Source organism: Nicotiana tabacum, chromosome 12 (assembly GCF_000715075.1).
Source record: "Nicotiana tabacum cultivar K326 chromosome 12, ASM71507v2, whole genome shotgun sequence".
NCBI classification, from domain to species: Eukaryota; Viridiplantae; Streptophyta; class Magnoliopsida; order Solanales; family Solanaceae; genus Nicotiana; species Nicotiana tabacum.
In genome coordinates, this window is record NC_134091.1 from 107703168 (window position 1) to 107713481 (window position 10314).

Here is a 10314-nt window from a genome sequence, read left to right on the forward strand (position 1 = left end):
AAGACGTGGAGGACCCTGAATGGATTTTTAACGAAATAATGAAACTCCTTAAATAAGCAAAAAACCAATTCGGGAGTACAATAATTGTGAGTATAGCGCATGCATGATATGCGCTATATATATAGTGCGTATTATGCATGCGATATAGCCTCAATTATTGGCGGGTCAGTAAAGTTCAAATCAATTATTGGTGGGTCAGTAAAGTTTAAATATAGCGCATGTGTTAGCATGCAATATACCTTAACGGACAAACATGTCGTTAAAGTATAGCGCATTCAACTCATGCGTTATATATAAATTGGTCATCGGATGGTTTTTTTTATTTATTTTTGTGCTTTGAGTCCAAAAAAGCAACACTTTAGTTCCGGACTCGTAATACGAGCGTAGCCTGTGATGTGTGAGAGCGCACGTCACGACTTTGAATCTTAGGATAGATAAAAGCCTAAAATTCCCTCCGTTCACTTTTACTTGTCCGCTATTCTAAAAATAGATTTTCAATTTTACTTGTCACTTTTAGCATATCAAAAGAAGATAATTTCTTTTTTTCATGTTATATCCACAGTATTAATTACTCATTTCAAATTATTTTCTCAATTCCATTAAAAATATGCATCAATGAATATATGTATCATGGTAAATTATACACTTCATTGATTAGCTTCTACATTAACTTTCAACAATTGCTATAAATATACTCAGGGCCCGTTTGGCCATAAAAAAGATTCCTTTTTTTCGAAAAATTTTTCATTTTTTTCTTGAAATCTGTGTTTGACCATGAAATTTTAGATTTTCGCTTGAACATGAATTTCAGAAAATTTGAAAATTTTCAAAAAAGTTCTTTTTCAAAATTTTTAGTCAGATCACTCGCAAAAAATTCAAAAAAAGTCCAAAATTATATTCACGTCGAAACACAACTCTAATTCTAAAATACCATTTTCACTTTGAAAAAAAAAATCACTTTTTCCGAAATTTTACAATTCTTAAGTCCAAACGCCCACTCAGTTTGGGTGATCTTTTCTTGCACATTTTATCTAATAAAATGACGATCAATTTCTATATGATTTATTCGTAGCAGCTATCCGAATAGTTGTTTTACTGTGAGGAAAACATGAAATAGCTGCTTTACTGACATAGAAAACATTCAATAATCAATAGCAAGGACACCTGAGGTTATAATTCTCTAAACGGACCAATTATTCAGATGATACTAAACGAGTAAGAAGTACCCAAAAGGTGTTATTTGAACATTTACAGAAACAAAGAGGGACAATAAAGAAAACGCAGAAAGAAAGAAACTGACCTCAGATTGAAGGTCCGAACAAACAAATCTAAGAATGGAGAAAAAACATTTAGACCATTTCTTGATTTGTGCGTGTCATCGGCCATGACAATCTTTTGTGTATCGCTCCAATTTTATCGGATGTTCGAGAAGGTAAAAACGATACTATTGAGATTTTGCCATATAAACGGAAGAGAGCTTTATGTTCTCGTCGGTGTGGGACTAGCTGTATGGAGGCTTTTCGTTGGAATCAGAAAGCCTGTTCCTTTGCTTGTTTAGTTGAGTGTTTTCTTACAAGATGGGCTGAAAAACATTAAGCCAGTCGACGACAAAGTAAAAATAGCGCGGGCTAGTCAGTTTTCGGATTGATAATTAAAAAATAGTCAGTATTTATAAAGTCATTAAAAAATAGCTACTATTTTGCTGCAACACGGAAAGTTCCAGCATAATATACTAGAGATTGGTACACCTGTGTATGAACTTCCAGTATATTATGCTGGAAATCCAGCACACGAAAAGTGCCAGCATAATATACTGGAGATTGGAGCACATGTGTATGAACTTACAGCATATTATACTGGACTAGTATATTATGCGGGAACTCCAGTATATTATGATGAAAGTTCACATGTAAAAAATTCGAACTCCAGTATATTATGCTGGAATATTTTTCGAATTTTGAACAGTATTTTCGTTCATATTTATCTTTACATAAAAAGTAGCTAAATTTCGATTACTTTTGAAACTGTGGCTATTTTTAATTACCGCTTGTAAATCTGGCTATTTTTGAATTTCATCCATCGACAACCGCAATATTTTACAGGATCTTTACCCAACTAGTCCACCAAACTTCGTAGCTGATATATATAAATACTCATTGGTTATATATAGTTATATATATATATATATATATTGCACATGAATTTTATATATATTATATTCGCCAACTATTTTTAATTTAAGTAATTAAACGGGTAATTATTTAGGGTTTTTTTTTCTCCGAATCTACACTTGTAACTTTACCAAACCAATTCATCTAATCCAATTTGCATCCATTTTCAAGCACCATTCTTCCTTTTTTCCCTTTTATTTTCTATTTTGAAATTTTGTAACAGACTTATACCTTTTCAAAAACATAGACCGTAGTTTAATAATGCAAGAATCTTGTTAAACTGTCATGGTTTAATAAAGCAAAATTATGAAGCTTTCAAATAACTCCCTTATTTCATGGACCTTATTCGGTTTTCTTTTAATCTTTTATTTTTCTTTGGAACGCCTCAAGTGTGTATAGAAGGAAATCTCTCTAAGATTTAAAAATAAAAAAATAAAAAAATAAAAAATAAAAAGCTTAAAAGAAAAGGTCCATGCATTCAGAACGTGTCGTGTGCAAGAATGCTGCTTATTATTAAAATAAAATAAAAAACTAAGAAAAATAAAAGTTAGGATCACTCATCTTTGGATGGAAATATATATTTGTTTTTAGTCCACACAAATCAATTTTCTGTTTTGATAATTTCAAACCTGATAAAAGCTCACCCATTTCATGTTCTACGAGTTATTTGTCACATATGTTCAATGGAAATTCATGTCAAAAAAACTTTTAGGTGTTTACGTCAAACAAATAATCACATGACAAGTGTAAATATTTATATTAACTTTTTACTCAATTATGATTAATTATTATATAGTCTCATTTTAATTTATCACTTGGCTAAATAGTAAATGTAGTAAATTAAGGGATCGTTTGATTTGAAGATTAGTTATACTGAGATTAGTTATATTAGGATTAGTTTTACTGGGATTAAGTTTACTGGAATTAGGTATCCTGATATTATTTCTTATTGACTGTTTGGTATGTTGTATTAATCGTGGGATTGTCAATTTTACTGCTTCACCATGTGATAACTTATCCTAGGATTACTATTTTACCTTCTGGCAAGTATAGTTATCTCGGTATTATTTTTAATCCTGAAATAACTTATCCCAGAATTAATAACCAAACAAAAAATAAGGCGGTACTAAATTTTTGCTCTAAGATTATTTTTGCTCATTCATTATACCAAACGACACCTAGCCCTAATAGTATGATTTAGTATATAAAGTGAGCGTAAGCTTTTTTTCCTTGATTCCATGTGTCATGGAATAAAAGAAGTTCGTCAAACAAATAAGTTAAAATCTAAACCTCACAAAGTTCATATTCTGAAGTTCGTCAAACAAATAATTAGTGAATAAACTCGAACTCAAGAGAGTTAGGTTATTCCGTGCTTATATTTTTTAAATTTTGGTGTATTAATAGCAATTTCTCTTCGTGGTCTGCTCCGAGATAATTTTCTCGTGCTTGAAAGTTGGATCGTGAGTGGACAAAAGGGAATTACAAGAAGGAACCAATGCACTTAATATTATTTTTTACAAAGGTCTTAGAAAAGGACAAAAATAAAATTATAAAATCTATTTCCATGAAAAAATTGAACAACCGTATCTACTATTATAAAATAAAAATTATAAAGTAAATAAATCGACGACAAGTATAGAGAGAGATTGATATATTATTCAACTTCAAACTCATGTACATAATGAACTGAAATTTTCTCTATTTATAGAAGAAATGAAGCAACTGCGAGGTTTTTCAGGAAGCAGCTACGAAGCTTTTCTTGAGCTGCTTGTAAGCTGTCTGCATGAGCTGCTTGCAACCTGCCTGTTTAATAAGAAGTTGTTGCAAATCATTTCATTGAGTTGCTTGCATTAGTTGCTTGTAGATAAACTTCAATAGAGTACCAAACGGATAATCTTTTTCAGGAAGATTATCTATAGCAGAGTGATAAATGGACATCCACATTATAATTTTTTTCATAACACTCCCCCTTGGATGTTCATTAAAAGATATTGTGCCTCGTTAAAACCTTTTTAGGAAAAACCTTGTGGAAAAAATCTAGTGAAGGAAAAAGAGTACACATATTTAGTAATACGCAATTCTAGCTGCCTCATTAAAAACCTTACAAGAAAAACCCCATGGAAAAAATCTTAGTAAGGAAAAAAGAATACAACGTGTATTTTACTCCCCCTGATAAAAACCTTGTTCCAAATATTTGAGTCTCCGCATTCCAATCTTGTATACCATCTTCTCAAAAGTTGAAGTTGTCAAAGATTTAGTGGACAAATCTGTTGGATTGTCACTTGAACAGATTTGTTGCACATCGATGTCATCATTTTTCTGAAGATCGTGTGTGTAGAATAATTTTGGTGAAATGTGCTTCGTTCTATCTCCTTTTATAAATCCTCCCTTTAATTGGGCTATGCATGCAGCATTGTCTTCGTATAATATTTGTGGATTTTTATTACATTCCAACCCATATTTTTCTCGAATAAAATGAATCACTGATCTCAACCATACGCATTCCCTACTTGCTTCATGAATAACTATTATTTCAGCATGATTTGAAAAAGTAGTAACAATAGATTATTTTGTGAAGCGCCATGATATGACAGTACCTCTACGTGTAAACACATACCTGATTTGAGATCGAGTTTTATGGGGATATGATAAATAACCTGCATCTGCATAACCAATATGACCTGCACCACCTTTGTTAGTATTAGCAAGATATATAAGTGCACCAATTGCACTGAGATAGAATATTTCAGGACCAAGGAGTTCCACGTCCTCTTATGGAGGTCAGAACGGATCCTTATTCACTTCAAGTGATCGAACACCTATTTGGTGTACGTAATGGGTGCGCTTTGTCCATGTAAAAGCGTTTTAAGACTTTTTCTGTATAGACAGATTGATGGATAAAAATCTCGTCTGTTAAATATTCAATTTGCAGACTAAGACAAAGTTTTTCCCTTTGGAGCTCTTCTGGAGTTCTATGAGATTTATGAAACCCCATGGAACAAACTCTGATGTTATTTTCTTTGTAAAAATGCATGGACACATGCCATCATTTATATAACATTCATTCATCAATTCAGTGAGGCGATTATACCACATGCACCCTGATTGTTTTAAATCATACAAAGATTTTTGTAATTTAATTGAGTACATTTCTCGAGACTTTGAATCATATGCTTCAAGTATTTTAAATCCTTCATGGATCTTTATATAAATTTGATCAAATGAGTCATATAGGTTATGACTTGCATCTAAATGGCGTGACATCTTCAGGTATCTAGACTACATGTATGATCTTCACAATTTATTATAATATTGTGCACTATATTGTATCAAATATCTCGTCGGTGATCATTTTGTATCGGTTCGCAAGTGACATAACTTGTTGAGATCTCATCACTTTCTTTATTTTCAGGTACCTGAATTTCTTCCGGAGTTTCATGAAATGTTATGTCATGGGCTCTTCTAGATCTCATTTCCTCCTCATTATGATCATTTTGATCATTTGCTCCTATCATTTTCAAAGATTGTTACCTTTAGAACCGATCGGTTTACTACGCTTCATGCATGCAGTAGACTTTATTCTTCAGGAAATTTAATTTTAATGGGAGCATTTGCAGGTGAAATATGATATTTAATTTTGGATCAGCAAATGCTTCTGGCATTTGACTTGAATTATGTTCTAAGTGAGTATCATAATAATGATAATTCAATTCATATAGCATATTTTTCAACTGTTTATTCCATCCCCTAAATGTTAGAAAAACTAACTCATATCCCCATTCTTCTTTGAAAAACTTATCTTTGTGCATTGTGGTAGATAAATTAATCATATACCACATATCAAAGTTATTAGATAGTAAAAATATTTAGTTTCTGATCCTAAACCAATTGTGAGGGGAGGACTTATCATATTTTGTTGGTCTGATGCATACAAGTGTTGTAGCATGTAATTTAGAAAATCTTAGACCAACACATGAGGCTTTGTTCTCATAAGCAATAGTTTAGCCATTAATAGGAGGTATTCAATGCTAAACTAGCTTGGATATAAACCAACATCATCAAGATGAACTATCTTGATTTCATAATCTGAAAATTATGCTCTTAATTGAGAAAGGCAATTTCAAATGCCAAATTGCAGGTTGATAATAAACGCACATATAACCATCTTATATATGCATCTATAAGTGATTCACATGATAGGTGAATGGGCCCATATTCACCTTTTATATATTCCAAAATTTAGAGGTTTTAGTCCCAACTTTAGCTGGTATAATCAATTTATTATGAGAACAAGCAACACAAGAGAATTCTTGAAGAATCTTCTAGTTCTTTAGTATATGCTTATCTGAATTCTCAAATAGCTCATTTAAAAATGGCAAATGAAAACTTCAAGTTTATCATAGCATGTGCTATCTCTAAGTAACCTTCTAGTTTACTATGGCATAAACTTTTGCATCAGTAAACTTCTTATTTACTGTGTCTACTTTTGTATCAGTAAATTTCTGGTTTATAGTAGCTACTTTTGCCTCAGTAAAACTTCTGGTTTACTGTGACTGCTTTTGCATTAGTAAACTTCTAGTTTACTGTGATATATGATGTAGTACAAATTGAAGAATAAGGCGGGTAACTTCTCACATACATATTATTTTACCTCCTATAATTGTAGAAACATGAAGATTTTCAATCTTCTAATCATTTGTGGTCTCAATATGATAGCCATTTGTATCAGTAAACTTCGGGTTTACTACAACATATATTTTGACCATAATCATATAATATGAATGACATATTTGTATATAAGCTCTTCTAGAGCCTTCATTTATTATCCACAATCTAATATTATCCGGACATTACTGATGCCACGTGTTTTCTAGACAAACAGTTAGTTCTTCAGGAGTTTTTTTATACATTTTGTACTATCAAAAATTTCTCAGACACTTCTAGTATCATGAGAGAAAATCATAATCAAATAAACAATATAAAGACAAATCTAAATTTATAAATGTCAGAAATCAAGAATTTCAATATTTTTACCACCAGCTTTGTGACAAATATATCCTTCAGGGAGAAACGCCATTAACATCAGAATATTTTATATCAAAGTGGCAACCACATAGTTATTACATCCTCCAGGAAAATATACATGAGTTGTTATTTTCTTCGGGGTAGTTAATAACAACTAACCATAATATATCAACGTGGTTGTAGTAGAAAACATTCTACAAGAATACTTTTGCCTTAGAATGATACTTAATAAAATTATCCAAGATGTTTTACGTACAACAGGTACGTGTGGCAATGATCTTTATGCTATAAAAATATTATTTATATCCTCTGTTATTCTACCTCTTCAGGAGGTGAGTTGTGGTATTTCTTCATTCACTCCAGGGAATGAAAATGTGCTTTAAAAATAACTTTGAATAGCTCATTATTTTGTTTAAGCACAGAAAGATGCTGCTTTAAAATATTTTCCTACTTCAAGAGGAAATTTCAATTGTGTTACTTTTTCAGGAGCAAATTTAAAATACGAAATATTGAGTATATATTCTCTCAATCATATTAACTCTTCTGGGGTGAATTGTAATATATTTACATCAAGAGTGCATTCATATTTACGGCTTTATTAATATTATCACGTTCACTTCAGGGAATGGATTAATATTTATCAAAAATTATCATCCTTCAGGAAATCGAACATAATTATCTGAATGCGCATTAATCACATCCAATTGTGATGCTTCAACCTCTTTTAAAATATTTACTATTTCAGGAGCAAATCGTGGCGTGCATGTAATATAGAGAATATTTCTCTAGCTTATCTTTAATTGTAACCATAGAAAGCCTAAATTATCACTTCTTGTGGTCATAGACATATACCATTTCTGGTGGTTAACAAAATTTAGTTACAATGAGATATACGAAACATAACCACTTCTGGTGGTTGTATATTTCTTGCAAACTCTGCTGGAGTTTAAGTGGATCTAACAATGTTATCCACTTTATAATCTTTTATTAAGATAATAAGGATGAAAACAAATACCAAAATAGGTATTGTATACGTAACATATAACCAAGCAAGCGATGATAAAGATATTAAAATATAAGCAAAAGGCTCAAAATAAATTACGCAAATTTGGCCACTCCAAATGTAAGTGATATCTACATCACTAGTGCCAAAAAACTCACCACTTCAAGGATATAATCTGCCTTATGATGCTAGGAATGAACAAGATCTAACCATGGACGTAAGAGTGTCGCCTTACATCGGAGATGAACACTGAAATAGAAATTAAATTCGAAGTAAGTGCTCAAAATGGCAGAGTCTCATGCTGATAACGTGTTATAAAATAAAAACTGTATAGTAAATAAACCGAAGACAAGTATAGAGAGATATTAATATATTATTCAACTTCAAACTCATGTACATAATGAACTGAAATCTCCTTTATTTATAGAAGAAATGAAGCAAATGCGAGACAATTCAGGAAGCAGCTGCGAGGCTTTTCTTGAGCTGCTTGTAAGTTGTCTGCATGAGCTGCTTGCAACCTGCCTGTTTAATAAGAAGCTGCTGCAAATCATTTCATTGAGTTGCTTGCAACCTGCCTGCATCAGCTGCTTGTAGATAAACTTCAACAGAGTACTAAATAGACAATCTTCTTCAGGAAAATTATCTATAGCGGAGTAATAAATGGACATCCACAATATAATTATTTTTTTAAAAAGTCTTAGAAAGGACAAAAATAAAATTATAAAATCTATTTCCATGAAAAAATTGAACCACCGTATCTAAGTACAAAATTATTTCCGTTGTATGAATGACCATCAATGTGTTTTCAATCAAACGCCATAAGAAAATTTATTTTGTTCAGATTTTTCAGAAAATTGAAAAACTATTTAAGGTACAGAAAAACTTTTCCATATTGGTGCTTAGTAGGAAAAAAAATTCTGAAAAATCAAAAAGGTTTTCTTTTTATTTTTAATTCTGAGATAGTTCAACAACTATTCTTGTTTGTACTCAATCAGCACTTTATTACTGCTGTTTTGTTTGATTTAATTTAGTAAGTTTCTTTATCGTATAAAAGACAATGCGTATCATTCATTTCACTTTGGTAGTTCTTTACCCATTTAATTGTAAAGTGGTTGCAATATATTATCAGCTTCCACAGCATAAACAAGAAAGTAGGATAATGTTCTCAATAATGAATGGTCTACGTAAATGATTCAATTAGCCATCCATACCAAACCAAATCCGCTAATGCTTTCAAAGTTGAGCCTGAGTTTTGTGCACTAACAGGTTAAAAATGACCTAAAATAACAGATAAATATAAACTTAACTTGAACATATGGAAAAAAAGTAAATAATTCCCTATAATAGGTAAAATAGATTTCCAAAAAAAAAAAGCTTTACACTACCAATGTATATAAATTAAGTTCTTGATAAAATATACTCTAAAGACACACTTTACAGAGAACTCTTAACCAGCAAATATACTAATCATTTTAAAGACATGATGCTTCCAGTTTCAAGTTCATTGGCTTTACAGAAAACATGCATTCAAATCTGAAGTAGAGAATTCTTTCCTTTTCAACACATTTTCATAACATACATGATAATCCTTTAAAAAACTGCATTGGTTCTATCATGGAAAAACATATATTCATGATTTTCCAGCATTCCTGTTAAGCATTTCCTTACTCCTAAGGTTGATGACAATTTGAAACTAACACAAAATCAGCTGGACAGAGAACCACAACTCCCAAACCTTAGCAAATCTTTGAGTAAGATACTCTTATACTAGCAAACAGTTCATCACTCTGGAAAGTATCAAGGTATTACATTTTACAACATGTGACTCAAGAGATATCAACTCAATTGCAAGAAATAACAGATCAAACTGGACATACATCATTAGTTACTAGTAGCTAAAAAGACGTAAAGTGCAGATTTCAGGCAACTTAGCAGCAACATTTTACTTGTCGTTCAGGTTTTCAAGATCAAGCTAACATAAAAACAGCAGCAGAAGTTTGAAATCTGCCATAGAATATTACCACAATTTCTTACGATTGAAGAGGGAGCGTGCACTTTCAGGAGACCATGCGCGGATAGAAAATATTTCGTCTTGGATAATCACACAGAAGAAAG

General features: G+C 31.5%; 1 pseudogene; it reads right to left on the bottom strand.

Moving 5' to 3' along the window:
* Positions 1 to 1343: 1343 nt before the first annotated feature.
* On the bottom strand, positions 1344 to 1440 carry LOC142167629 (U6 spliceosomal RNA; annotated as a pseudogene).
* Between the last annotated feature and the right edge of the window lie 8874 nt (positions 1441 to 10314).